Raw genomic sequence first — 25,242 nt, 5'->3', positions numbered from 1 at the left:
CGGTGGCCTGTAGTCGCCATGCCGTGCTCCATGGTGGACTCGGCCTGCGGACTTGAACCTTTAAAGTAGTGCCCCGCATCGGCCGCTCGCACGCCCCGGTCCGCCCGCCCACATTGCCCCCAGCCCCGAATGAGGCCCCTCCTGTCCGCCAATCGGCCCTCCCCCCAACTGTAGCGGCCCCAGTCTGAGTCCGCAGCCGCCACGCGAGGATCCCGGACGGTGTGAGCACATGTAAGCCACGCCGTCGGGAATGCGGCCAGTCGGCAAGGCTTGAGGTGGTGGATACTCTGCGCGACGTACTCCTCGAGTACGCCGATTTTCAGGGGACAGAGAATTGAAAAACTGCCGCCACTTCTGATTTCAGCTGCAAATCGGATTCTCCACCCTGTCGCCGAACACATGGGTTTCCTGGCGACGAGGGATGCTATCACCAGAAAATCCCATTGACAATGTAGATCCCGCTGGCAGGTCACTTCTGCCAATAAAATACATGCGGCGGGGTGTCCTGTCCTTGTGTCAGTGAAGAGGCTTTCATACTACCTTGAGGGTGGAAAAAAGACCTTCAACATTTTTATGTTCTATTTTTAATGATTAAAAAATGGGGGTCTTGTGGTGCAGTGGGTAGCTTCCCATATCTGAGACAGAAGCTGAGGATTCGAGTCCCTCCCCAGGGCTTGATGGCCAAGGAAGATGAATGTGTCAACCTGCAAATCCTTCCACCTCACCAATGGCTGGTGGTAAGAGCGGGAGAGACTCGTGGTCAGCTATGCTGGACGTGGAGTGACGCCCCTCGAGCTATAAGCCTCTGGTGACAGACTAGCGACCTGTTCGGGGGTTAACTAGCTATAAAAACTGACAAAAGTCTGCTTTAGTGCACCCATAGGCGCGGGGAGAGAATTGGAGTTTTAAGGATTTAGTAGTGCCCTCTTAAAGATGGTACTTGTGGCCTCGGTTCTTTGTCCAATTTACCAGTTGATTGAGTGAGGTGGTCAGTCAGAAGCCCCAGTGTTTTAAACCATGTCTGGCAACCTGCTTAATCAACCCTGCCAAGCTGTGGTATGCCAACTGGATAAACTAATCTAATTAATGAATTAACCATACGCTGATTAAGACGTTTGGCAAAAGAGAGCCCAATGAATATCTGCTCGGGAATGGGATTGAGATTTACAAAGATTAACATTGTAACATGATGGTGTCTGAACTGATGGGACTATGTAAATTGCATAGTTGAGAGGTAGGATGTAATACTGACATATTTTGGAGTTTTGCTTGATTTGCTAGGGAGGGCAGGATTGAACATGGTGGAAACATTCCCTTTACAGGTGACATCAGTGGACCGAAGTGTGTGGTGGAGCAATTTAAAATTGTTTGCGCAAGAAGTAGGTTGATAGACCAAATGACCTTGTTTCACTAAGTACACTGACTTTCCCTCCAGTGAAGGCAGGGTGATAGCAGGAAACATTTTCAAACAGAATCCAAAAATGCAGCATCCGATGAACACACAAAATGGCAGCAATCTTATTCTGAAAAATTCAGAGCGCAGTCTCTGTCGAGCTGTAACTTTCAGCAGAGTAAGATAACCCTTCAAATCCTCAAGCCATTTCACAGACAATAAAGTACATTGACCTGTGGTGGGGTTGTTACACGCAGCGAAATGCCACAGCCAAGCAAGGGGTCACACTTCAAGGAGAAAGACGATCAGATTTTTTTTTAAAATCCTTTGATGGAGGATATTAATCAGACACTGTGAGAACACGCTTGCTCGAAACTGATCTCATCTGAGATAGCAGATGGTGCCTCAGCACAAAAATGGTACCACCAGTAGTGTGGTACTCCCTTGGTCGTGCACTGAAATGACAGCCTCGATTGTATACTAACAGCTCTGGAATGAGGCGTGAACGCATGACCTCTGACTCGGAGGGCAGAGGATAATACCACTGAGCCAAATCTTTCACCGATGGCTATATAAAACCAGTATCAAGTCACTTCCTCGTTAGTATAGTGGTTAGTATCTCTGCCTATCACATGGGAGACTAGGGTTCAATTCCCCGATGGGGAGTTTATAATAAGTTTGTGGGTGGCATGGTAGCACAGTGGGTAGCACTGTTGCTTCACAACTCCAGGGTCCCAGGTTCGATTCCCGCTTGAGTCACTGTGCGGAGTCTGCATGTTCTCCCTGTGTCTGCGTGCGTTTCCTCCAAGTGCTCTGGTTTCCTCCCACAAGTCCTGTTAGGTAATTTGGACATTCTGAATTCTCCCTCCGTGTACCCGAACAAACGCCGGAATGTGGCGACTTGGGGCTTCTCACAGTAACTTCATTGCGGCGTTAATGTAAGCCTACTTGTGACAATAAAGAAAAAGTAAATAAAAATAAAGCGGTTTCTTAACTGGTGTGAGGTTCCCTCAAAGCACATTCCAAATTGAATATCTCAAGTGAACACATCCAGAAAGTGTCCTTTGTTGAAGTTAATTGACCAGCCTCAACTCTGACTGTTACCATAACCATGAAGCAGGTTAAATTGAGATGTCAGGATTTCAATTGAGTAATTAATGTTGTTTCACTTGAGAGGATTTTGAAGGTAGCGGATTTACATCAATTACTCAGCACAAGAGAGTCTGGGAGGTGGGATTAATTGAAACTTGGCCCAAACTAAAATGGCATTTCATTAAAATGTACATCTCACATACTGGAGTAATCAAGTATGACGTTCCCTATGTTAATCAACTGCAACAAAGAATTCCGTTGACAAGATGCTGATCACTCCGAAATGGTGCTGAAGGTTAAAAGTGGATGAATTTGGTAGTTATCTTCTCTTGATCATTGATTTAAAATGTATTAGAATAAAGGGACAAGGTTGCCATTTTGAGGAGTGTTCACATCCCAGGAACAGCTCTCCCTGAACACTAATCTAATATGGAAGTCTAACCTGGTAGAATTCCACTAGATTTTAATCCCCTCCCTGTCTCTCTTGTACTTGAATAATCAATGAAAATTAGATGCTTTCAAAGTCCTCCCTCGTCAAACAGCCTTTAGTGAATCAATCAAAATCCTGACGTCTCAACCGAAGAGTGCGGGAGGGTAGGTTGGAAATGAGGCATGAGGCCCACCAAATCTGGCCCTTCCAATAGAACGGTGCATCTGCACTGCCCACAACCCACTTAGCCTCCTGAGGCGAGGTGAATAATCACAGGTTAAACTTCCAAGCCGCTGAGATGGCTCCTTGACCTGTGAAAGTAAACCAAGTGAAAACTTCCAGGAGATTGGCTTTAACGTGAAAACAAGTCTGGCTCTGCTGCTGTTTGACCGGTTAAAATATGTTTGTTTTTCCCCTTCTCAATTTGGCGGATAACACAAAAAAGGCACTGCTCACTTCATTACACACACACCTCCGTCTTCTGACTTTGCAAAACATTTTACCAAGAGACAGTTTGTCAGGGGAGGAGTGGGTGTGTGTGTGTGTATCTCTGCAAGTCTTGACTGCCTGTCCTGGTTTGTATTTATCACTGGCTTTTAAGAAACTGTGTGTGTGTCTCCTGTGACTGATGCTTATAATACTAGATAGTTTGTGCTCTCTGCTCTTCCTCCCTTAATCCCCTAAGTAGAGAGCTGCTGTGTGGGCCGAGTGTATATCCCCATCTGCACTTCTTTGTTTTATTCATCAGCTTTAGCTGTGTTGAAACGCGACAGCATTATGCCTTTGCTTCTCTCGATGGTCCATTTAAAAATAAGGAAAAGTAAAATATTGTTCTGAACATAAATTTTTCAGCAAGCAAGGCTTTGTATAAGGCGGAGACTTGACAATAAATATCCCAATTCAGTTTGCTAGATATGGGGTGGTTGCTATAAAATGCCATGAAATTGATGCCACAGCTTGGCAAATGGTCTCTGCGACATTCTGTGTTCTATATGTCCCCGAGCTTGTTCATCGCACATGATAGAATGAGCTGTATGTCAGCTTTATAGGAAAAGGAACTGAGACAAACCAATGTGTTTTGTTGAAGGTCTGACTTGTGATGAATGCTCACACATAGACCTACGCCTCCTATTTCCCTTCCCTTCTTTTTTCCCTGTTTTATCATGGGGAAGTGTCAGGGATCCCTAACACATCCACAAGAGGTGAAGGGATGAGTCACCATTGGGAACAGATGCTCCTTGCAACAACTGGATACATTGGCATTAACAATTAAGGTTTTGGCCATTCTGAACTGAAGGATGGACCAGAGAAAGGAAAGGACTGGCGTTTCATTCCTTCACTGGGAGGGTTGACAGGGGGCATATTCTACCCCTTAATCAACCGCGCATCAGGACCCCAGCCTGTCCTGCTGGGCTAAGTTGGACTCCCAGGATAACCCACTGACAACCACTTTGAAGTTAGAAACCCACCACTGTCATAGAGGAGGGGGTCCATTTAAATGGGGCTGGAGCATCTTTAAGACATGGTGAGATATGGACTGGACTAAGGTCTGCAGGAGTTGGGCCCCAGATGGAAGAGACAACCACTAACTCATTGTCCATTCTATGTCTGCTTTTGTGACTGCTCCAGAGCTGACTCCATTCCTCTCCCGAAACCTTGGATAAATTACACAAAAAGCAGAAGTTAGGGAAATTAGGTAATTTCTTGTGTACCTCTTCCTATTGTCAGCTTTTTCCCCACTGGGCCAGAGACTGGAAGGTAATCTTGGTCAGAGTAAGCATGTGGCAGTAGGCCTTCCGGCCTCTCTTTCCTTAATTTTCTTCCTGACTTCAGAGCAGAATCCATCTTTAAACGTTGTGCATCAAGTACGCATCAATCACGTGTCAAACATGAAATGACCAAAGGTGTGACATTTCCCTATCAACTTTTCAGACCTAAGAGTAGACAATCTAGATCCTCCTGCACCTCGGATTTCTGCACTTGTTCTCCATTTTAGGTAATACTCTGCTTTTTTATTCTTCCTGCCAAAGTGAACAACTTCATATTTTTCCACATTGTACTCCATCTGCCAGGTTCTTGCCCACTCACTCAACCTTTCTGTACCCGCCTGTAACCTCCTTATATCCTCATATGGAGAGTGGGTGGGAATGTGGAGTTGAGACAGATCATTGAATGGCAGATCAGGCGCCACCCTGTCTCAAATTTTGCTAACAATTCAGCACAATTTTCCAACTACAGGCTAGAAACACATAAAGCTTTGGGCAGGACTTTTCCACATTCTTCGGGACCCCAACATTGGGGCAAAATGGGGGGTCCCAAGCCTGCATTTGCCAGGAGCCAGGTGAGGGGCGCTCTAGTCCCAGAGACAGCCTCTTCATTGGCTACCTCTGAGCTCGCCATCCAATAGTAGGACCAGCAGCTCCAAAGCCTTGGCAGCGGTGTGGGCATTTCTAAGGCTGGTAGGAGACCGCGAGGGCACCTAAAAATGTAGGCACCTGCTGAGGTATCATTTTAAACTATACATTCAGAGGGCCCAAGCATGCTGGCCCCTCAGAGAAGAGGGGAATCCCTCCAGCAACAGTGTTTGGAGTAAAGGTGCAGCCTTCACCGCTGGTGTTCCCCTCTTTGGGCAGCTGACCTACATCCTGATTTGCCTCTTGAAGATTTCCCTCAGGGTATAGAAAGCATTAGAGAGTTGTTCCAACGTGGCTTCTCAATATTTTCCCAGATCCCTCCTCCCTCTCTTTCCAAGTCTGGGGCCAGAACAATTCTGCCCTCTGTGTTGAATTGATCTCAAACTGCACCCATTTATGACCACTCCCAGATACATGGCTTTGAAGCAGTAGCCTGAAAGGTGCAGGTGACAATCACTCTGTGATTATGATGCTTCAATTAGCCCTCCACACAATCAAAACCCCAGTCTCCTACAGTAAATTCTGCCTAATAGTTATAAAAGCCCAAATGATTCAGTAATATCCTTCAGAGAAGGGAATCATGGGCAGCGCGGTGGCAGAGTGGTTAGCATTGCTGCCTATGGCGCTGAGGACCCGGGTTCGAATCCCGGCCCTGGGTCACTGTCCATGAGGAGTTTGCACATTCTCCCCGTGTCTGTGTGGGTTTCACCCCCACCACCCAAAAGATGTGCAGGTTAGGTGGATTGGCCATGTTAAATTGCCCCTTAATTGGAAAAAATAATTGGGTACTCTAAATTTATTTTAAAAAAGGAGAAGGGAATCATGCCACCCTTACCTGGCTAGGCCGACATGTTGCCTTGAGGATGGCAAATGAATACTGCCTTCATTGCTCACACATACCTCCTACATCCCAAATCCCTGAATCGTAGTCTTGTACTGAACTATCTCAGAGCAAAGCAATAAAGCATCAACATATACCAAAAATGTAGTTACAATTTTTAATGGAATTAAGACTTACAATGAACGTTTATAAATACATGGTAATGGTTTAGCAACTTTGTTGCTCAGCTATAATAATTTCACTTCTACCCTGATGGCTCACTTGCTTGTTCACTGGTTGCATCAATCCCAAGCCAAACCTCTATCTATGCAGTATGACTGATCATCGTTCAGTGAGTATGAGGCAAGCCAGGTCAGCTAACGTCCGGGGCAAGTGAATATCAGTCATTCAAAGTCAGTTTGCTATTGCTGTGCAGTTGTAGATGAATAGCTAGACAATGCAATTTTAACATTCCTCTGTATGGTACGTCAGCTCGGAGACATTTACAGATCTGTTCGAGTGCTGACTCAGTGAGTTGAAAGTGGGAGGGAAGGGGACTGAGAGCCAGGGTGGAAGGGGTCGGGGACTTAACTACCATCAGCAATGGAGTGAGACCAAGGACAATCTGGAGCATTCACAACATTGATAGAAATAAACCTTCAGAGTGTAGAGCATACAGTTATACTCAAATCTACCCTAAGCCAGGTGGATTGCGAAACATTCCGCATTCACTCTCTTTCCTTTTCAAGACAAAGGTGTCAAAAGTCGACCTCATTGTGGTGAATTATATGCCTTGTAATTCACACTGTATTGCCTTGCATGTATTGTGTCCTTGTGGGCTCTGTCTGTGAGCCGTTGCGCGGCTCTGCCCATAGGGGGAGATGAGGAGTTTGTACTGGGCTCCACCCTTGGCTCTGCCAATGGCTCTGCCCATGGCTCCTCCCACTAACCGGAAGTATTAAGCACTGCAGCCGTAAGCCTGCTCTCAGTTCCTCTGGTCACAGGCTGGCTTAGTTGGAAGACTATTAAAACCACTGTTTACTTCAATCACGTGTCTAGTGAATTGATGGTCACATCACTCATTTAATATCGTGATCATCAAAGGTCAGTTATCCTGGCCTTGACTTCCAAAGGAACTGATTGAGCATTTCCTGGAAACAAGGACAAGACCTCCAGGGCGCTGCTACTTTTGCACTGCCCTGGGTAGGGTTGACAACTCTCTAGGTTTGCCCTGGAGTCTCCAGGAATTGGACTTCAATCCCCAGGATATAGCTGTGTGCAGCCCTGGAGAAAATTCATCGGGACATTCAAAAAAGATTGTGGCTCTTTGTCACTTTCTTTCAACATTCTGCTTCACCAGATATTAAATTATTGAAGACGGGGAAACGAGGCTGTTTTGTCAGTCAAATGTCGTCCAATTGGACATTAATTTGTTTCGCTTTCCAATTGGCACAGGAAGGCCATGCGTCACAAGGGTGGATGTGCTGACCGACTAATGACTGGAATGTGCTCTCTGAGCATTCGCTGCTCTTCTCTTCTCTACTCTCAGTGTTTGGTCCATGACGCATTGGGAGCCTGAGCTAAAGCAAGACCAAGGCCACTTCACAGTAAAGCCAAGTGCTCCCAGGCTGGACGGGCACAAGGCTTTTCAGGATGCACTGCTCCTAGTGTTTAAGAAACTCAGACCTATAAGCTCCAGGCCCAGGTTGTAGAGGTTCTCTGGAGTCTGCTGTTGAATCACATTGTACAGGAACAACTCTGACTCTGTGATTGCTGTCGCTGTTTCTCCTGCAGATCCATGGCGATAAAATCATTTCAGACAACAGATAATAAAAGTGTAACTCGGAGCTTTCATAATAGGCTCAGCCATTAAACAGACTCACTTATGAAGAGATACTCGCTGCGGCAATAATGGCAAGATATCGAAAACAAGCTCACGTAAAAATCTGAAAGCAGCTCGCAGTGGCTTGAAGCCAGCAGGCCAGTCAGATCAGAATGGGGATAAAAGTTCTGTGGAGAGCCTGGAGAAATTGTGATTCCGCTTTTGGGCAGAGAAGGTTGAGTTGAGTTAAAATCATGATGTAAAATAAGGGGAAGAAACCCCAGTGAGATAAGGGTCAGTAACAAGAGGACACAAAAGAAGGTTGGCAAAATAAGTAGAGGCAACAATTGGAAAAAGATCTTGACGCAGTGCGGTCTTCCGGCCCGGAATGTATTTCCTGCAAAGGTGGTGGAAGTCGATTGAGTAGTAACTTTCAAAAAGGAATTGGTGAAATACGGAAGGGGAGAACAAATTGCGGGGCTAATGGGGAAAGAGCAGGGAAGTGGGACTAATTGGATAGCGCAGGCACATTGGACCGAATGGCCTCCTTCTAGAAATTAGCGAATGAAAGACATATAGAACATACAATGTAGAAGGAGGCCATTCGGCCCATCAAGTCTGCACCGACTGACTTAATCCCTCACTTCCACCCTATCCCCGTAACCCAATAACCCCTCCTTTTTGAAAATAAATTTAGAGTGCCCAATTTTTTCCAATTAAGGGGCAATTTAGCATTGCCAATCCACCTATCCTGCACATCTTTTGGGTTGTGGGGGTGAAACCCACGCAAACACGGGAAGAATGTGCAAACTCCACACGAACAGTGACCCAGGGCTGGGATTCGAACCCGGGTCCTCAGCGCTGTAGGCAGCAATGCTAACCACTGTGCCACCGTGCTGCCCTCCAATAACCCCTCCTAACCTTTTTGGTTACTAAGGGCAATTTATCATGGCCAATCTACTTAACCTGCACGTCTTGGGACTGTGAGAGGGAACCCACGCAGACACGGGGAGAAGGTGCAGACTCCGCACAGACAGTGACCCAGCGGGGAATCGAGCCTGGGATCCTGGCGCTGTGAAGCCACAGTGCTATCCACTTGTGCTACCATGCTGCCCCTAAGCTGTATCATTTAGTGATTCTGAAACACCGAGCTGACGTGCAGAGGCCCATGGCCTGTGCTTTAAGGATGAGGACATGGTCAGAGAGGCTTGATAATATTTTCGGCAAAGTGTGTTGACTAGCCCTGACCATTTTCAAAAGCAACAATTATGCTGCTTTTTCACCGTGCACTTTGGATACGAGGTGTCCTTGAAGCAAGCACTGCGGTGCCCAGAGAATCTTTTTTAAAAGGAGCCTGGAAAAATGTTGGAAATTGTTATGACTGAGCAACAGCTGCAGTGGAAAATCTTCAGGGGATTCGGAGACATTTTTTGGCCAACAGCGAAACAGAGGGAGAGAGGGGTGGGGGGGTGGGGGGGGGGGGAGAAACCTTTTTGATGTATAATTTCACAGTGTTCTGTTTGAGTCTCCTTCTGCACAATGGGATGTTCGAGGGCTTGAGTGGGGAGGGGAGGGGGCGCATGGGGGGGGAGCCGCATGGAGCTCTTAAATGCATTTCTCAATAGAGATGGGCTATTTTTTTTATTTTAAAGAGCCCTTTTTGAAACCATGGACTTTAAAATTTTTTAAAACGCAAGCTGGATGTTAACTGGAGACTGCTCGAGTGTCATAGCTGCTGAGATATCATCCTGGAATCAGTGTGAAATGACTGCAGCACATTTGAACGTGTGACAAATTGAGCTCTTTGGTCAGTAACAACCATGGTCCATTAAGGGTGATGTGTGTGCATGGAGCGCTTTGCGAGCCAGCCAGGCTCAGATAAGGCTGGAAAAATGCTTACAAATTATTCCATGTGATCAATTGCCACTTTGTAATACTCTAATTGCCTAGTTAATATAATCTCTGTAACAATCCAGTGGCATTCCAGACTAAAGTTACGCATATATTTAAGGGGATTTATATGCTGTGTAACAGTATATGTGTACGGAAATGATTACCTCATTCTCAAGTACTGGGTATATTTGTACTCTTCAATAAGCAGAGAGACATTTGCTTATTCAAAGCACAAGAAGCATTATGGTGTTGCAATAAAATACCCACGGATTGTGAAAACACCTCCCACCCCACTCTGCTTAAATAAGCTAAGTCCGCAATATGAGGCAGAAACATGTCAGAGATTTTAGGAGCAGCTTTTAGATAAAACTTGGGCGAGGAATAGTGGGGAGCTTCTTAAGGACGCCTTTAGGCAAAATGATTGCAGGATTGCGAGTTTATTTTATTGTTAAGGGGTTACAGAGAATAAAGATGCTCCTTCTACTGCTGCCCCTCCTCCACCCTACGTCATTCATCATTTCCCTGACCCATGTGCAGGTGACCCATTCCTAAACCTTTGCCGAGGGTATTATCTGCACAAGTATATGATTTAGGTAATAGAGAAAGCTATGGGGCGGGATTCTCCCAACCGTGGGCCGGGCTGGGCCGGAGAGTCCCCGCGACCGGGCCGCCCCGCGATTCTGCGCAGAGCGCAGAATCGGCACCATTGGTGCCGGCGTGGTTGGCGCGGCACCAGTCGCGGGCCGCTCTACGCTGCCCCACCCCACAATTCTCAGGCCCGGATGGGCCGAGCGGCTGTGAAAAAAGTACCGAGTCCCGTCGGTGCCATTCTAACCTGCTCTGAGCTGGCGGGACTTCGGCGTTGAAGGGTTGGGTGGTGGCCTGAGGGGGGAGTCCAACCCCGGGAAGGGCCTCCGACGTGACCTGGCCCACGATCAGGGCCCACCGATTGGCGGGCCGGCCTCTCAAGCTGAGGGCCTCCTTTCCCACGCGCTGGCCCCTGTCGTCCTCCGCCATGTTGCGTCGGGGCCGGCGTATTGTAGGGACCCCTGTCGGGGCCAGAATTAGTCCTGGCAGCGGCCCGTTCACGCCGTCGTAAAACACGACGGCGTTTACGACGGCGTGGACACTCTGCCGCGGGATTAGAGAATCCCACCCATGATGTGAGGATCAAAGGAAATTATTTCCGTGTTGCCAGCACAAATTGCAAGCCTGGCCTGTTCTGCAAGAAGAGAAAAAGAATTAACAAGATTTCAATATGTGCAGACTTCTTGGGCTGGATTCTCCGTCGGCGGGATCCTCCGCTTAGCTGGCAGCGCACTCACGCCCACGGATTTCCCGCTGAAGTGGGGGTACCCACAATGGGAGAATCCCGCCCCTTGCATCTCTCAGAAACATCTTCAATCAGGCCATTCCTCCTTTGTCTTGTTTCTGTTTTTGATGGAACCTTTTACCCAGTCCACCAGGAGAGATGCAGGCATAATATTGGTGACGATCCTGGACAGCGGAGGTGCATTGGTCAAAGCCTCCTAGTACATGGACAACATCACCACCGTCTGCTTGGTTCCACCATCGGTGAGCAGGCAGATGAACAACCAGCTCGAAGTCGAGGCGGATTGCAGAGACAGTGAGACCATGTTGTTCGGAGACTGAGCCAACCAATCTTTTATGCCCTTCACCATCAAGCTGAACAAAGTGCTGGGAATAAGGCTTTGAGAGGCTGGGACATAAGCCTAAAATTGGGGCAGCATATAGCTATGGTGAGGCAGAAACTGGGCATGTGGGAGCTATGTTCCCTCACCATAGTGGGTAACTACTTAGTCCTCAGGTGTGAGGGGCTCTGAGTAGGCCTGGTCCATACCCTGGTCATGTGCTGCAGTGCTCACTCGAACCATCTTCCACTGCCTCAGGAGATCAAAGCTGGATCGTCCCGGGACTCCACGTTCAAAATTATGGATAGAGGGGGAGCAGGGGAATGTTGTATCCAACTTTGCCCTCCTCCTGATGGTCATCTTCATGTGTGTCTGCATGTGTGCCTGCATCAAGCATTGCGTAGAACCTCGGTGTTACTATTCGTCCCCCGTGTTACAAACGGTGGGTTTGGCCACGTTGCCATGGAAACCTCAAATCAGCCGGACTGTGTTGTACGACATGTTGTTCCTTGTGGAAACTTTTGCGAAAAAGCGACATTTTTCTTACCAAATGTCCATCAGGCAGTGGTCGACACATTCGCCCTCGAGGTCTGCAGAAAACGGGGATGGTGCATCCTGTTGGATGGTTCCCTGAGCAGACTGCCAGTCATTATGCAGAATGCCTCATTGCCACAACTTTCAAACAAGCATCCAGACATAGCTCGGCTGATGGGATGAGAAGGGACCTCCTCCGTCAGATCTTTCATGTGCACCAGGAGTCTAAACACCACCTCATGCTGTCCTTGAAACAGCAGTGGGGAAGAGATCGTCGCCCAGCTCCTTCTAGAATGCGTAAAGAAGGAACTGGAAAGAATTTTGGTGGTTTTTGTCAAGGTTTATGCTGAGCAACTCCTTGACACAGGACTCCACAGGCTGTTCCCAGGGAGTACGCACCGAGATGAACATCAAATGCTGCTGGTGGATCATCAACTTTATGAAAGATCCTCTTGGGTCAGCTTGAGATTTGTTGGGCTTCCAGTGCAAAGAGTTGTCCTCGACCAAGAGTTGCAGACTGGCACCTTCTCCAAGGTCTAGGACGACATTCTGAGGGATGCACTAAAGCTTAGGGCAACCACCACAAGACCTCAATGACGAAAGGTCACTATCCTTAGCCTTTCAACCTTAGTTCACCGAGGGGCTGATAAAGTTGTTGCACCCTTCAGGCTGTAAGCTTGACATTAATGTCCGTAGCATTCATCACATGTACTGTAGTTGTACTGATACACCCCAGAGTGCAACATGCACTACAGAGAAAAGACAAATTCTGTTGCATTTTGTATAATTTCCCATTTGAAATGTTTTCAAAAGTACTTTTACAAATTATATTTTTGCAAAAAAATGTCCCCCGAAACCCTTCAATTAGAATGAGATGCTTTGAAATTAGAATGAGATGCTTTGAAATTAGAGTGAGATGCTTTGAAGTGGGATTATTGCTATATTGGGAAAAAGCATCAAGGAAATAATGGGAAAGATAACTTATTTTGCAGTCAAACTATGGTCCAGATCTTCCAGCTATTCACGCCAGCGGAATCCTTCAGTTCCGCCTCTGTCGCACTCCTGCCGCGGGTTTCCCGGCAGCGTGGGGTGGATTCAATGGAAATTCCCATTGATAGCAGCGGGACCAGAATATCCCGGTGGCAGCCAATGGCCGGCTGCATCCCGCTACCGAGAAACTTGCCACGGGAAGGCCAGAGATTCTCCCCCTGAAGCTCAAAAGTGGCATTGAAACCTGAGTCTTTGAATATTTTGAAGGCAGGGCGAGATCGATTCTTAGTTAATAAGGGGGGAAAGGTTATCAGCGGAACGTAGGAACTAAAGAATCCCTACAGTGCTGAAGGAGGCCATTCGGCCCATCGAGTCTGCACCGACCCTCTGAAAGAGTACCCTTCCTAGGCCCACTCCCCCGTAACCCCATGCAATCTGCACATCCCTGGACACTAAGGCCAATCCACCTAACCTGCACATCTTTAGTCTGCAGGAGGGAACCGGAGCACCCGGGGAGAAAGTGCAAACTCCACATAGTCACCCAAGGCCGGAATTGAACCTGGGTCCCTGACGCTTTGAGGCAGAAGTGCTAACCACTGTGCCACCGTGCTGCCCCCTGGAATGTAGGGTTGAAGTTACAATCAGACGAGCCAAGATCTTATTGAATGGCAGAGCAGGTTTGAGGGGCCAAGTGGCCTGCTCCTAATTCACATGTTCATATGTATGTATGTTGAATTATATGGGCTGCACGGTGGCACAGTGGTTAGCACTGCTGCCTCACAGCACCAGTGACCTGGATTGAATTCGGGCGTTGTCCGTGTGGAGTTTACGCATTATTCCCATGTCTGTGTGGGTTTCCTCCGGGTGCTCCGCTTTCCTCCCACAGTCTAAAGATGTGCTGGTTAGGTTGATTGACCATGCTAAACTGCTCCTTAGTGTCCAGGGATGTGCAGGTGTGGTTACGTGGTTAGTGCGATGTGGGCTGGGGAATGGACTTAGTTAGAGTGCATGTTCAGTGTGGGCTCGATAGGCCAAATGGTACCCCTCTGCACTGTAGGGATTCTATGATCATGGCAACGGTACGTCAGGGTGGATAACATGTAATCTTTTGCAGAGAGCCACCTAGGTTTGGGTGACTTATTGCATTCAAGGTGAGGCCAGTGTGCCAGCTAGACTAGCAGAGACCTGGCAGGGCAAACCCCTTGTCTATTTTCTCAATCGCAAAGGCAAAGCGAGGAATTTGAGGGCTATGTTTTCTGAGGGACTTTAATTTTGAAAGAGACAGTAGTCTATTGCAGGCTGTGAGAAGTTGATCAGGTTCTCCTTTCTCACCTTATCCCGCACCAGCAGGATAAATCCCAGCCAGTGTCACTTTGTCCAATGCCGGTAGCTTAAGACGGTGTGGTAGTGTGTGTACAGATTTTTACAGAATAGCCATGCATCACCGAATACCCTGTATGGAATCATAGAATGTCATGGCAGTGAAGGAGGACACTCAGCCCTTCATGTCTCTGCCGGCTCTTTTTAAAAAGCTGCACAATGACTCCTCTTTCCCCATATTCTTGCAAATTATCCGTTTTCGAGTATTGACCTTTTGAAATTTCTATTGAATCTGCTTCCACCACCCTTTTAGGCAGAACCTCCCAGGTTACAACAGCTCGCTAGGTAAAAAAAGCAGTCCCTCTTAACGAACGACTGCCCCTGCATCCATGTTTGCACCTGACAGGAATGGGTACCTTTGTTCATTTCTAGAAACATTCACCAGAAAAGAAGGTAGGGGAGTAAAATAGGAATGTAAAAATAGCTTTCTACACAAAGGTCTATTTTTCAATCCCCAAACTGCCCGTAGAAGTGACAACTGATCAATCGCGATGCTCTATATGGGTGGAACTGTTGTATGAGCAGAATACAGAATCTCTCAGCTATTGTATGAATCTCGCTAGCTCTGCAGACAGAACCAGTTTGACGAATGGCTGCCACCCTCCTGCCAGCATCTGCATATTGCATCTTTAGGATTTAATAAGCATGCTGAGTATTGAAGAACGTGTGAGCTTTAGCGCATTGGAGCCATCCCCAGCAGACATATTGCTGTAAGTGCCTTGGGCTTGGAGGTTCTGCATTAAGCTGGCATTGGTCTTGTCAGCCTGTTCCATGAAGTTAAATTTACAAAGGGCTGGACTCTGGCCAGGCGCTTAATGGATCGTGAGAGAGTTTTTTTTTCATTCAGCCTCTTAGCAAAGTCAATAAGGCAGGCAGCATACAATTTACTTTCGTTTGGAAAATTCTTCAGGCAGTGCCCAGACAAGTGCTTTCAAAACTGCTCCTGGACGAGTGTGCAGAAAGGGAAGTAAAATGAAGCTGTATTGTTAGGGTTATTGAACAATGCCCAGTTAGTAGACTAAAGTCAGTGCAGGAAGTGACTGCAATGGTCCATCTTGTGAATCACAGAATTTTCTAGCACAGAGAAACTCATTATCCCGCAGATTAGTCCTCTTAAAAGTAGATGTTCAAATGCCTTTGAACGTTTTCACGGGGGCAGAATTTTATGGACCCCACCGGAGGGTTTACAGGCGGGGCAGCCCGCGTACCCTCACTCCTATTGAGCTCCTTAAGCATTCAATTAAAGGCTGCTTCTTACCTGGTTGCAATTTTGAGGCCGATGGGAGGAGATCAGAGATGAGGTGGAATAGGGGAAAACCACAGCAGACCTCTAACGGGTGGGGAAGAGTGGGGTGTTCCTTCACAGGCCCCCTTTCCTGATCAGGATACCTCCTTAAGCCCTGTACCCCATCCCCAAGTACTCTTTACACCCTCCCCTCCCCACCACATCCTGGCCTTACCAACCAAACTCATTCGCCCGTTCACTCCAGTACCCATGGCAAGAACCCAGCATGTACCTCGCCCTGAGGCTGACTGACATTTAGCTCATGGGACTGAATGCAGCCCGAGCAGTGGCCGATGCTCTCGGCCAATTAGCTTTAAATGGCTTTGGGGCTGCTGGCAGGGATGCGTTCCCTGCAGACGTTGTTAAAACTCTGCCCACGGAATCTGATTTCACCATCCTTTCAGGCAAAGCAACCCAGACCTTAACAATCTTCTGTGTGAGCATATTTCTCATTTCCCTCCTAGTTCTTTTACCAGTAGTTTTAAATCTGCCACCTCTTGGTTTGCAGCCCACCCTCCAGAGGCAATAGTTTATCTCTTTGCGTCTGATAATTTTAAATAATTGCTCTCCCAGCTAACCTCTGTGAAGCAAATGGCCGATGACGTATTAATTTGTGCTTTGTCCTTGAAGAATGCTCTTGGGTACTCGCTGGAGTTTCAGACTGCTGATGAACTCTCTGCAATCGGGCTTCCTTTCGCTCGACCCAATCACATGATGAGTCCTGCAGTTTGCATCCACCTCTTAGCTCCCGATATATGGCATTGGGACAGGCAGAATAGAGAGGAAGTCTGACACATGGGCCAGAATTCTCCCACCGTTGGTCTTCTCTGCGCCCGCCGGCAGCACACTCCTGCCCGTGGGTTCCTCGGCAGCGTGAGCCGGCTTTAATGGCAAATCCCATTGACGAGCGGCGGCAAGAGAGAATCCCACCGGCAGCGATTAGCGCGCCATCGAGAAACACCTGGCTGCCGGGCTGAAGAATCCCCTCGACCAGCGTGAATTGCGCCACGCCGCCCCGACTCCGGCACGGGATTCTCTGCAGAGCGGAGAATCGGTGCCATTGGGGCCCACCAATCGGCCGGCTGGCCTCTCTGGCTGGGGACCTCCTTTCTTCCCCGCCGGCCCCTGTAGCCCTGCGCCATGTTGCGTCGGGGCCGGCGTGTTGAAAGAAGCCACTGTGCATGCGAGCGTTGGTGCTGGTGCCACTGCGCATGCGCGGATCCCGCGGAGCCCAGTTGACGCCGGGATCAGCAGCTGGAGCGGTGTGAACCACTCCAGTGCCGGGCTGGCCCCCTGTAGGGGCCAGAATTGCTGATCCTGAGGCCGTGTTGATGCCGTCGAGAAACGCGACGGCGTTTCCGACGGCGTCAACACTTAGCCTCAGGATCACAGAATGCCACCCCCTATTCTAAACACCGAAGAGTCATTACCCAATTTTGTGATGTCTAATAGTACTGCAGTCTGGTCCTCTTCATTTACCGGTGATCTCCAATGTGAGGAGAAAGCTTGACCGCAAAATGAGTGGAACTCTCACGGACTGCTTCAACCATGTAGGCGACACCTTATTACAGAAGTCAGGGAGTCCTTACAAAGCAGGTGGCATCTCCTTCCCTGGAAAATTAAATTGTGTAAAATGCGGTGTCATCTTCCTCTCAAGACCATTGGCTGACTTTTGAACAATAGTCAGAAAATTTCTTTTAAAAAATGAATATTCATGTTCTCTGTGTAAAGGAACAGCAGAGACCTTGTAGATATTCACTCAGAATAATAACTATGAAACCAAAATGACCCTGTATTGATTGCTACGTTTAGAAAGCCACCTGACCAGTAAAGGTGAGGACATGCCTCACCATGGGTGCTGTTATGAGTGGAGGAAGGATCAGTTCAACATAGCTTTTATTTGGAGCACAATATAAAATAGAATCACCCAAACCCAACAGTTCTTTGATAGATACACGTCGATTACAGGAAATTCGGAGCTGCTGGACCTCAGGCAGCCACATTTCACTTAATTTCTTGTTTTTATTTTGGAACCTTAAGGTTTCAACTGGAATTCTTTGAAGCTCTCTAAGTGTGTTAGCAGATGCTCTGCATGCCAGATCATGGATACCTGGAGGATAGAGGAGAGAGTCAACTAAAGGAGGTTCATCAATCATGCCTCATTTGTCATTTCTCCCCTTATTTCCCCTCGTCCCCCTCATCCAAAAATCTTTGGATCTTTGTGCTCCTTAGTTCAGTCACATTTTATTGTTGGTTTAGCCACAGGGCTGGTTTAGCAACGGGGCTGGTTTAGCACAGGGCTAAAGAGCTGGCTTTTTAAAGCAGACCAAGACAGGCCAGCAGCATGGTTCAATTCCAGTACTGGCCTCCGAACAGGCGCTGGAATGTGGCGACTAGGGGCTTTTCACAGTAACTTCATTTGAAGCCTACTTGTGACAATAAACGATTTTCATTTCAATTTTTTCATTTCATTTCATTTCATTTACATGGGATATTTTTCCAATTTATTTTTGCACCGAGGGGCCCAGTCATGTGGCTACCTGCCTCTCTACGGCCTCCCATCAGTTCAGAGTGCTGCTGGAAGCAAGGAATAATAGAAGGTTATGCTGATAGGGTGAGATGAAGTGGGGGTGGGAGACACTGGTCTGGAGCAGAAATGTGAACATGGACTGCTTGGGCTGAATTGTCTGTTCCTGTGCTGTAAACTCTGGCCGGGATTCTCTTTTGCGAGTCCGCCCAGCAACCGCTGCTAGCGAGGACGGAGAATTTGCAACTCAGCCAAGTCTCCCATTCACTGCAGCGGGACCGGAGAATTCCACTGCCTGAACGGATGGAGAATTCCACCCTCAGGGCCAACAGTGGGTACGAGCTCGAGAGCTGTCACGGCATGGTGTGGGAGCAGGGAGGTGATTTGTGGAGATGGTATGGGTGGCGGTGAAAGTGGAACACTAGTTTAATCCCTGGCTGTATTGAGGTGCTCCTGCATCAAGTCTGCCATGATGCCTGGATAAGCCACAATTATTCCAGGGTGCATGAGGTCTGCTGAGGAGCTTCCTCCGCTCCTTGCCCTGCCTTTTTACGTTTGGGTGCAGTGTATGCAAACAATGGACTGTTCAGCCCTAACTTCACCCCAGTTAGAATCAATCTGGTCAGTTTAGACAGAGTTTGAGGACCCAAGATTAAGAAATAGTGAACTTTCACATTCAACATTAGTACCTTGGCTTGAAAGGCCTTGGGCTTTGATAGTCTTGTGTGTGCAATAAAACAGCCCTGACAATGTGCCTGACCAGAGCCTCACTGCAATTGAGATTGAAGTTTGTGTTAATAAAAACTCAATTGCAATAGCTCCGACACACACATCTATCTGGCTAAGCATAAATGATACGGCCTGTTCCATTGGCACATACTAATGCTTGTGGTGCATAGGCAGGCCGAGAAGAGTCGAAGTTTGCATCGTTACTCAAGGAAAGCTCTTTGGCATGCTTCAGCCCCGAATTACAGCTATCATGAATTTAAAGGTTGCCAACTCCACCGGGACATACTCCTGGAGGTCTGTGTATGACCCTTGACCTCCAACACTGCCTCTCCCTCTAACCCAGTCTCCTGCCATCGGTGTCCATCTTCACAACGCATTGCCTTCCCAGGCCAATTGGAAAGCCAGCATACTGGGCATCCACAGTTGTCAGCCTCATGATCATTTTTCACCCCCTCGGACTTTGTTAAAACTAGCTAATGAACAAATTTATTCAAAGAAGACTGGAATCATGCCTCCCATTACTTTTTGTTTTACTCCTGGGGGTTGCACAGAGCAGCACCCGAGAGATCAATCTTTAATTCCTGGAAACCTCTGAGCAACCCTGGAGGTCGGCAAACCTAATTATGATACACCAGCCAACATACAGAAATTCACTTGTTCCATCAAATTTGAGCATTAATTTTTCCACTTGTAGCTGAGTGGCACTATATCAGTACATAGCGTTTGGTTTACAGCAAACAGCCGTAATTGCATTCTCTTCTGTCTCGCTGTCAGCAAGATTGCAATTTTAATTCAGCAGATGCCCAATGAGATTCTGTGATGAGGAGTGCCGTGCTTTGTCAGGGATTGAGATTAAAGTTGATTGTTTTATGAGGGAAAACAAAATACCACACAGCGACCCTTTGATTTTGGGGTATTATCTGTGCTGCGCAGCCAGGAATGAAGGGTTCCTTCATCATAGCACATCCCCCAAATCAGTGAACTTAATCCTCATGGAAATTGACTCTTTAGAAAGGTACACTTAAAATTTTATCATTTTAATGTCTTCCGATTTCCAAGTCCACTTTTTTTGGGACATATACCTGCACCACCTATCCTATCGCCTATCAAGTGTGCGATCTCTTGATTATCATTGAGATAGCCACATGACTAAATTAATGGGTTTTGTCTCTATAATGTCAGAAACCAGGGTGAAATTAAGAACTTGAAAGTATTCTTTAAAGTGACTGCGCGTGAGTTTTGTCCTGCAGGATTTCTGTGTATATATATTTTTTTAACCTCATTTTAACAAGTTAAAAGCAAGGGGTCAGCAATCTGTCCTTGCAAATTGTGCCTGAGGGCTGCATCCTCGTAAGTCTGAATGGGACCTAATGGTCTGAGCAACACCTGTGGGTCATGGGTCGATGATTGTGTGTATCCATCGAACACCGCCCCCCCCCCCCCCCTCGCACCTCCCCCCCTCCCCGCTTTAGATGCAGGAGCAGGGTGAGAGGTTATATCCTGCCACCAAATGATGGATTGGGCCTACCTCCTGTTCTCATTATCTTCCATGTTTTCAGTCAACCAAAACAACATGTTTACTAACAGCATATGGAGAGGAAGTGGGAGCAATAGGTAGGTTTGCCTTGAAAGGGGTAGAAGGATAACGGTGAAGAGGAATGATCCTTCCATCTATTACTGACTGAGAAATTGCTGGCAACTTTAACATCCTAGTCATATTGCAGCATAAGATCCATTTGTAATCCATTTGTAATCATTTTGCTGGATGGGGTGTTGGATGGGGGAAGTTATATTCAGGAAGAGATACCATTAAGTAAAAAGTATCAATGTCATCCTTCATTGATTTGTCGACCACATATCCTTTTTCTCTGCTCCACACCATGGTAGCTAATTTTGTCCCAGCTTTAACTATGTCGAACTAATATATTCGACTGACTTGCATTACTGATGTGCAGGAAAGTGGAGGAGCTGACTGAAAATGATAAAAGGCAGTCTTCTCCGGCAGATGGCCAGGTTAATGAGTAACTGCGCCTGACAGAAACAAGGTCACTGGCCAGGGTTCGCTAAGAGAACTGAACGACATCAGTCTCAGCCACATGGGGGAGGTGCTTAGGGAGGATGATTGTCCTGAACTCCAGCTCCTGGCTGCCATATGGAAATCGGAAAAGGATAGAGCTGGTCATGCTGGCTGTTGTTGTTGTCAATGTTTCTTCACACCCATGGGTGGGATTCTCCAATCCCCTGGCCGCGTGGCTCTCTGCTGCGCGCCATTCCCTGGTGGCGGGATTCTATCTTCCCGCCGATTATCGATAGGATTTACCATTGTAGCCACCCCACTCCGCCGCAAAACCCGCCAGCAGGGTGCGCTGCCGACGGGAAAATTGAATCACAATGGCCGGAGAATTCCGGGCCATATTTTTTTCCCCTTTGGGGAATAGTGGGGGAAGTGTTGGAGGAATTTCCGAGCCGATTATCATCTCGTTGAACCCCGTTGTACACTCCGTCCATGGTCAACAAGTCCTGGTGTTGGATGTGTTGCTATATTTATCTAGTTCTAAATACAGTGGTCAATATGGTCGCCTTCCTTGATCCTAATTATGTTTGCTCTAGAGTTGCCAGGTATCTTTCGATACCGCCACAAGGTTCAAACCCGAATATTGATCAAAGAATCAATGCACCAGTTAGTTAGTTCAAAGTCAATACTACTTATTTACACATACAATAATATCTACTCATGCACAAAATACCACAAACTAAACTAGCTCTAACGCTAACGCCTATACTTAACTTCGGGTGCCCACTCGGTCAGAGGATCAATGGCCGTTGTTTGGATCTGAGGCTGTTGGGTACGAAGAGGTAACAGGAGAACAGCTAAGGTCGTCCGTCTGATGGCGAGCGTTGACCTTGGACTTACTGCTTCTGGTGCAGCTGGTGGACGGGCCTCTCCGCTTCGAGAGCCGAGTCCAAGAGAGCGATTCTCTCTCGGGGGCTTCTTCTTATTCCTGAAGGGGCTTCGCGTACTTTTGGGCGGGCCTTGAACTTGGCCCCAATTAATTGGGCCGTATCTTGATCACTAGTCATGATCTTGACCAATAAAGGGGTGGGTGCCCTGATGGCTGGGCGTGTCCGAGGTAGACGTTGGCCTTACTTTGTTTGTGTCTTTTTGGCGCTGGGCTGTCTGCCTCAGTATCAGTTACTTGAGTATCATTCCTTTGTTCCCGGAGATGGGCCATCAATATGTTAATTGCCTCACAGTTTCAGTCTCGTCTGGGAGTTGCTTCTCAATATGCATCCAGGCTCTGTGTCTGCTTGCTTTCCTAACATTGTCCATATTTCCCTACAGTCATTGCGATCATCCATTTTGTATTCTGGAAGTGGCCATCCCAGATGGCTACAGACTGGAACCCGGAGCTTCTGCTCCAGTGGTAGCTATCACTGCACCACAAGGCCTCCCTTGGCCATGCTGGTGATCATAGAACTTACAATGCAGAAGGAGACCATTCTACCCATCGAGTTTGCACTGGCACTTGGACAGAGCACCCTACCTAAGCCGACACCTCCACCCTATCCCCGTGACCCAGTAACCCCACCCAACCTTTTTGGACACTAAGGGCAATTTAGCATGGCCAAGCCACCTGACCTGCACACCTTTGGGCTGTGGGAGCATCCAGAGGAAACCCACGCAGACACGGGGAGAACGTGAAGCCTCCGCACAGATAGTGACCCAAGCCGGGAATCGAACCTGGGACCCTGGAGCTGTGAAGCAACTGTGCTAACCAATAGCCTGCTGTCCATTCACCTCCTACATCTGAGGAGAGAAAATGAGAAGGTGTTTGAATTACCTTCAGATGGATGATATGAGCAGTGGTGGTTAGACTTGAAAACCTTTGCAGTATATAAGAAACCCAGATAATAACATAATAACCATTAAAAAGGAAATCGGGTTTGTGAAGATCATTGAGAGTGTGTGAAAGGTGGCAGGTTATTTGAACATTTCAGTAATTCTATGGAAACTGGACTCTTATTTTGGATGGAGAACATATTAGAAATGCTTAATCCTCACAACGTGTCAATGCTGTGGACAGTTTACACAGGATTGTGCTCAGAAGCAGCTATTCAGTTCTATTTTCTGCTCCACGTGAGCCAGCAATAAAGAAGAAAAAGAAAGAAAAAAAATCATTTATTGTCACAAGTAGGCTTCAGTGAAGTTACTGTGAAAAGCCCCCAGTCGCCACATTCCGGCGCCCGTTCGGGGAGGCTGGTACGGGAATTGAACCCGCGCTGCTGGCATTGTTCTGCATTACAAGCCAGGTGTTTAGCCCACTGTGCTAAACTAGCCCCTCCACCCACTGACCTCCCTCCTCACTGCTACGCTTCCTCCCTCCCTGTCACAGCTCCATCTATTCCTTTCTCGCTCATGTACTTATCTAGCTTCCCAGATACATCTATGTCATTCGCCTCAAGCACTCCACGTGGCAGTGAGTTCCACATCCCGACTGCCCTCTCTAGGAGAGCACATGTTGCAGGGCCTGAAGTGATGCAGAGAGGCCACCCGTGTGCCTGCAAACTCTCTGGGGTGGTCACAAATGGGTACAAAGAGACCGTTACAGCATTACTCACTCAAGAGATTTGCATCTCACGCAGTGCATTGACCCCTTGACCTCAGCATTGTCGGCTCTCTGCCAACCAGAAGCAGCGCAGTAAGGGCTTTCGAGCTATTTTACTCTTTACAGTAATTGCGCCTATTGCAGACTTCTGCAGATTGTTCTCTGCACGTGGCAGCTCATCCCATAACGATTCATCGGGCTCATCGATTTCACTGCACTCTCTTGCCAAAGGCAGTTTAATGAATCCTTCCCGGTTACAAATTGACTGCAAAGGAATGTGATCCTAGTATTGAGCAGGATGAAACAGACCCTGGTACATCTCCTTAACGGAAGTGTGCCGGAGTGGAGCATGGATTTTAAAATAAATCAGAAAATCAATTAAGGAAATGAGAAAAGGAGGACTTGTGCTCATTTAAGCACTTGCTCGGGTTGACATCTGGGAGAGATGTATTGCTGCTTTGCAAAGCAGCCATTTTCATCACGATCTTGTGCGAGCTGAGCACTGAAGGAGAAGGCAACAGTTCAGGACTTACCATTAACTAAGAGGACTATTTAGTGACAAAGTGTAATTGTGAAAGAAGTCTCATCTGTCATTCCTCTGTGCTGATTTCATCATGCTCCCTGGAGATTTTTCAAATATTTTTATTCATGCCTTGCATTTTTCTTTTATCTCGAAACATGGCACTTGCTTATATTGGTCAATTATTACACACCCCCTACCAGCCAAGTAGCTATAGATCAGCACATTGTCATGCTTTGTATGATAATGATTACTGGATGTGACTTACAATGCAATTAAAGGGACTACGCCCGCATTGATTCAGAGGGCATTGATTGTGACGGGTTTTGCAGCAGTTGATCAAAGTAGGCACAAGTTGAGTATTAATATTGGGTTCGCTTCCATCCTCGTCCCCGTGACCTCTGTATACGTCACAATGCGAGTTGGCAGTGGGCCGCCATTATTTTTCAATCAAAGCTCAAAGGACAATGCCACCGTGTTGTCCTCCAACAGAATTGGACAGAATTCCTCGGCTTGCAAGCTAGAAACTCCTGATGCCGATGATTCTTTCAGCTTTAATTTCCCAGCTCCACCTCCCCCTCCCAGCCCTAGACCCCTCAGTTCACTGCCCCTCTTCCCCCCCCCCCCCCCCCATCCATCCTGATTGGAGGAAAATAAATGATCAAAGGTAATCCTCCTGTGCCGTGTCCTTATCCAATAAAGCACAAGTAACTCGCCACCTCCTGAAGTTCCCACCTGGCATCATTCCCACTGCAGTGGTCCCTTGTCCCAACGAGATGTGAAGGAACCTCATTAGTCATTTTGAATTGAGTGCATCATACTGTCAATTAGAGATCCCGACGGCAGCAGGTCTCTTAAAATAAAAAGGAGTTGTAGCTTTCAGAACGAAATGGGCAAGTATAGATTTACAGCGCACACAAATGCAGATCGAAGGGTTATAAGGGTTTGTGTAGGTTACGTCTCAAGTAAAGAACTAGCTTATCTGAATCACAAATTAAATGCCAAGGACAGAGCACTAGGTTATATTGGTTTTGTTTTTAATCTAAGGTTTCATTTTTTATTTGTTTTATTTTCTTCCAGAGTGCTCCCCTCCGCACCCCTCCCCTACCACCCCACCCCCACTCATCCTGTGGGTTAGCAACATTTTCTTTCAG

At 47.4% G+C, this 25,242-nt stretch overlaps 1 protein-coding gene across 7 annotated transcripts in view; it reads left to right on the top strand.

The window, feature by feature from the left end:
• nrg1 (neuregulin 1) overlaps positions 1-25,242 on the top strand; it is a 901,022-nt gene that overhangs the window by 777,591 nt on the left and 98,189 nt on the right. The gene's annotated exons all lie outside the window — the stretch shown is intronic.

Source organism: Scyliorhinus canicula, chromosome 3, assembly GCF_902713615.1.
Source record: "Scyliorhinus canicula chromosome 3, sScyCan1.1, whole genome shotgun sequence".
NCBI lineage: Eukaryota > Metazoa > Chordata > Chondrichthyes > Carcharhiniformes > Scyliorhinidae > Scyliorhinus > Scyliorhinus canicula.
Note: the sequence above shows the minus strand (reverse complement) of the source record. Positions and strands in the feature narration are given on the sequence as shown.